We start from the raw sequence: 6,000 nt of genomic DNA on the forward strand, positions 1-6,000 counted from the left end.
ATCAGACTCATAGAATGGTTTGGGCTGAATGAAGCCTTAAAGATCATTTATTCCAACCTCCCTGCTATGGGCAAGGACAGCTTTCACTAGACCAGGTTGCTCAATCCCTGTAACCTGGCCTTGAACACTTCCAGGCATGGGGCATCAACCACTTCTCTGGGTAACCTGTGCCAGTGCCTCGCCACCATTGTAAGATTTCCCTTCTAACATTTAACATTAACCTGCCCCCTCCCAGTTCAGAGCCATTCCCCCTTGTCCTGTCACTGCATGCTTTTGCAAACAATCCCTCTCCAGCCTTTTTGGAAGATCTCTTGTTACTGTAAGGCTGCTAAGTTTTCCTGGAGCCTTCTCTTTTCCAGGCTGAACAAGCCCAAGTGTCCCAAATTTACAGGAGAGGTGCTCCAGCCCCTAGATTGTCTTCATGGCCTTTCTCTGGACTTGCTGCTGTGAGTCCACATCCTTGTTATGTTGCTAATTCCAGTCATATTAGCCAAATACAGCAAGGGATCAATAGGACAGAGTTTGCAGGAGTCCAACTAGATATGTGAATTCCCATGTATTTGCTGCACTTTTTTTTAATCTACTGGCAAACACAGTACAGCATATTGACATGTGTATTTTGGAATGGGGTCTAAACTATATTTTAATCTTAACTCCTTGAGAGCTGTAGTTTCCTATCTGTACTTAAACCAATACTATTTCAGTAGGCTGAATAAAGGAAGAAGTGGTAATTTTGGCGTGAAACTTTTGGCTAGCAAAGTGAGAGACAGCAATTAAAAGAAAACCAACCAACCAACCAACCAACCAACCAACCAACCAACCAAGAGAAAAATAAGCAAGAAATTCCCAAAACTAAATAACTAAAAAAACTTATGTATGGAGGTGAAAAGATAAAAATGGTCCCTATTTCAGAAGACACAGACTTCAGAAGAGATGTCAAGATGACCTGAAATAATCTGATCAAAGAAATAAGACTTTAGACTGGCAAAAGTATGAAGAAGAGAAAAGGCAATTTTCCACAGCGGTGAAGTTCTTATACTAGCTATGGTTTAGTCATACTGACATGGATCTGAAATTCATTATGAAGTTCATTCATAAAGTTTCCTGAACTTTAAACAGTTTTAATAGAGTCTAAAGTAACTTTTGGCATAAATAAATGAAATTTTAAGAAACAAGCAAGCGCGGACATACTCAAGCATTGTTCGGCAAATGCAAAAAAAAAATCAATAAAAATAACATAAAAATTCCTGAGGCAGAGGAGGCGGGAGAAACAAAAGTGAAAGAAAACCGATGCCTAATGGAGTTAAGAAAAACCAAAATGCATTTTCAGTGGGAATAAAATCAAATGGAGATTTGGTCCTGTTAGAGAACTAGCAAATTGTAAATCATAAAATTGAAAGAAGTAAAGAAAAAATCCCTCACTTGTAGTTGAATAAAAATATGGGTATACATCCATTACGGATGGAGATTATGAATTGCATAAGAAGCTCAGAGTATATATGATGGAAATCACCTTAGGAAAATGTTAAACATCTATTCTCCATTCAGATTAAGAAAGAGGCTCTGTCCCAGATGAGGCAGTATTGTTCCAAAATTTATTACAATTTTTTAAAGACTTAATATAATAATTTTAAATATTTAGAATTAATATTAATTACTTCCAATTTAAACATACCTAAACCAATAAAGTATTGTATTATCTAAACCAGTACAGATATATTGCGTAGTCTGGGTTTTTTTAACTTTTGTAATGGCAGATCTGTACAACTATATGTCAATTGTTTTTAGTACATATGAAAAATTTTATAAAACAATCAGAAAATTTTGAAAATAGTGGTTGAAAGCTAAGAATATAAAGCTTGAGATGTCAGATTTAAGAAAATTAACTTACTCTGACTATTTGAGAGAATATTTGAAGGTGATTTCTTTGTGAAAATTACATCTACTTATGAGAAAAATATTCAACCTTTCTGACAAATGCATAGAAATATCTGAACACTAAAATTAGATTAATTGGTCCTGAAAATAAGGCTTATTATCTTCTTAGCATGGGAAATTTTCTTTACAACCATGTTATTAGAGTATCTTTTAATTATGACAATTTAAGTTGGCAAGGTTTTTTTAACTTTTTTTAACTTTTTTTTAACTAATATCTCACTGCTGGGCTGCATCATATATGTATATCTTTCCAGTATATACATATATGATGCAGCCCAGTAGTGAGATATTTATCTTCATTTCACTATCAGCAATATCCTGATCTTTAGCACGTGTACTCATTTTCTCAATTCTATAGTTGTTATATAATAAATTACTACCAATAAAGCTGTTCTGTCACTCCCCTCCTCAGCTGGACATGGATAAGAAAATATATTGAAAGACTTATATGTTGAGATAAGGACAGGGAGAGATCACTCACCAGTTACTGTCACAGGCAGAACAGGCCTGACTAAGAGAAACAAAATTAGTTTGTTACCAACCAAAATCAGAGCAAGATAAAATCACAGAAGTAAAACAAATCTTATAACAATTTCCCCCCACCTCTCCCTCTTTCCCAGCTCTATCTCGTCCCCCAGCAGTGCAGGGAGATGGGAATGGGGTTGTGGTTGGTTCATCACAGGTTGTTCCTGCCACTGCCCAGGGAGAGGGGTTCTTCCCCAGTGTGGGGTCTCTCCCACGGTTCTCTGTGAACTTCTCCAACATGAATCCTTCCCATGGGCTACAGTTCCTCATGAGCAGCTCCAGCTTGGGTCCCTTCCACAGGGTCATTAGTCCTACCAGGAAACCTGCTCCAGTGTGGGCTTCTCTCCCCACAGATCTGCGGATCCCTCTCAGGAGCCTGCTCCAGCACGAGTTTCCCATGGATTCATAGCCCTCCTTCAGGCCCTCATGTGCTCCTGCATGGATCTCCTCCATGGGCTGCATGTCTGCCTCCCTGTGGAACTCCACGGGCTGCAGGGACAGCTGCTTCACCCTATCCTGCACCACGGCCTGCAGGGGAGTCTCTCCCCTGCGCCTGGGCCCCTCCTTGGTGACTGACCTTGATGTCTGCTGAGTTGATTCTCTTGTATATTCTCACTCCACTCTTCTCTGGATGCAATTACTTCTGCACAAAATTTTTTTCACCTTCTTAAATATGTTATTGCAGAGGTGTTACCCCCATTTCTGATTGATCCAGTGTCAGTACCAGCAGGCTAGTCCATCCTGGATTCATCATTGGCTTTGTCCAACACAGGGGAAGATTTTGGCAGCTGCTTACAGGAGCCACCCCTGTAGTCCCCCTCCTGCTACCAAAAACCTGCCACACAAACCCAATGCACAATGTAAGAATAAAACTGATGTTTGGACGAGAAGAAGATAATAGTTTTGTTGCTGGCTACCTTGGAAGACTTTCTCTCCATGAACAGCACAGACATGATCTGTGCAGATCACCAACCGGAATAATCCATGAACATCTTATCTCATTTCTTCCTTCTCTCTTCTGGTGCCTTTTAAGATTGCAACACTTTATTCTCCCCTGCACTTCAGAAGATAATATTTTTATCTTCTCAAAGGCTTTGATTTACCCTAAATTATCATGGATAGCACTGTTATGGGATAAGGAATTCTGTTATGTGATAAAGAATTGCCATACAGACAAAACAGGGCAGAGGTTTGAGGGTAACCTGTCTCAGCTATGGAAAGTGATCAGTCCCATGGCCAGGATGGACACCCATTACCATGGGGCCAGAGGAAGACTTGCAGGGACCTTTGGGATTTAGAGTGGCTGGAGAAGGAACAAAGGAAATAGATAAGGGGATGAAAGAGGTTAACTGTGTAAGCAGTGGCTGGTTACAGTGCTTGAATGGCTGTGCCCTGTGCCTAATCTGTCATTTCTTCCATTAAACATTAAAAAAAAGGTCTATTCCTGACATTTCAGCCTGTTGTTTCTTCTAATTTCTGACTATTTTTCTGGGTAATACAGGCTCTCTACCTGTGTGCACAAGACCATGGGAATTTCTGAGTGAAAGCAGCCAGAGTAGTGCCTGAGCTCACAAGAGCTGTGTGTGGTACGCCGCCACTGCAGTGTCTGAGGGTGCAAGATCTAGCTAGTCTCATTCCTAGAGAGAAACATTTCCCAAAAGAAACTGAGATAATTTGTTATCAGTCATTCAGTTTGATGAAAAATGGTTGATTGTTATGTATAGGTTCTGTGTTTTGCTGAATTAGGACCTGCAAGAGAAATGGCTCATGTTTAAAAAAATGCCCTTGATGGAAATAAGAGAAGAGTATTTGTACTGCCTGCATAAGTTATCAGGCACGGTACAGATGGTGAGGGACTTTGCACTGCAGATGGGAATGATTCAGAAGATGATAAAAGTGCTAAATCCAAACCCTTACTCCATCACGGTCTAGGGATACACATTGTTACAGGAAAGTTTACATATAAAGTTTACTTTCAGCAAATATGAATACTTGTGGGAGTAAAAGTTAGAGGACAAGAAAATGAAAGCTTTTCCAATGGTAGTGGGAATCTTTCTGGTACTAAAATAATAAGTAAGTTAAACATAGTATACAGTTCTTGAGATTTTGTGAAGATGATAATATCAGCAAATGAAACTGCTTTGGGGAACTGTAACCTCAGCAGTGAGTAGTTTAAGGACATGAGGATGAAACTCTACTCAGATCACTAACATGTAAAATCTTCACAACGTGTACTGAACTGGACAAATCTGCAAGCTAAACACAAAGGTATAATACAGGCATTTCTGTGGCAACAGTTATAGCATGTAAAATAACCCTCAAAGCAACTAGCAAACTAACACCATCACTCACCTGCATTTTATCAACTGTTTGATTTCTATGACAGTTTATATGAAGGAAAACAACCATGCATATTTCATGCCAGCAATGTCTTCTAAGAAGGCATGCTATTGAAAAAAGCAATACAGCTATCCACTGTATCTTTTCTTTTCTAAAATAATAATAGCATCCTTATATAGAGAAGGAAAATATTGTTCTTTCTTAGGCATTTTTTTAGCCAAGACATACAGCTGCTCTAAGAGAACTAGAAACTTGGAGTTACAAAAATTCTTTCCTAAATTAATTTCCTTTTCTAAGTTTTTTTCCCTAGATGTATTGTAATATTACTAAATTTTGGAAAGTTGTGATGACCATTTTGAATAGTGGAGGTGAAAAATAGGCCAAATATCTTGTTCTGGTAAATTTAGTTTTCTTTGGGATGTTCTAAAAAGTCAAGAAGTAAAGATGGCAGATTTTTAATAGAGCTATACTCTGCATGGGGATAATAAGAGTGAGTACATTTTCACTATTTTTCTTGAACTTGGAAGCGTGATATGTCATAGAATTTCTGGTTTATGCACAATTTAAAATTTCATTGGGTTCTAGTTGATATTTTATTTTGTGGACAAGTCTACACTTAGAAAAGGAAAAGCATTTAATTTTCTGGAAATAGGCTTGCAGGGTTTTCTAAATAGTATTCATGTCTAGACGAGAATTTTGCCAAGTTTCTCATGAGGTTAAAGATGGTTAAAAAACCCACTGTGCTGGTTTTAGCTGGGGTAGAGTTAATTTTCTTCCCAGTGTCTGGTATGGGGCTGTGTATTGGATTAGTGCTGAACACAGGGTTGATGATACAGAGATGTTTTTGTTATTGCTGAGCAGGGCTTACACAGAGCCAAGGCCTTTTCTGCTTTTCCTGCAGCCACGCTGGTGAGGGGCTAGGGGTGTGTGGGAGGTTGGGAGGAGACAGAGCTGGGACAGGTGACCCCAACTGACCCACAGGGATATTGCAGACTGTGTGACACCATGCTCAGTATTTAAAATGGTGAGAAGAAGGAGGAAAGGGGTAATGTTTGGAGTGATGGTGTTTGTGTTCCCAGATAACTGTCTGGTGTGGTGGGGCCCTGCTCTCCCAGGATGGCTGAACCCCTGCCTGCCCTTGGGAAGCAGTGAATGGATTCCTTGTTTTGCTTTGCTAGTCAGCACAGGTTTCTTTCC

This window comes from Geospiza fortis, unplaced genomic scaffold, assembly GCF_000277835.1.
Source record: "Geospiza fortis unplaced genomic scaffold, GeoFor_1.0 scaffold161, whole genome shotgun sequence".
In the NCBI taxonomy this organism is placed as follows: Eukaryota; Metazoa; Chordata; class Aves; order Passeriformes; family Thraupidae; genus Geospiza; species Geospiza fortis.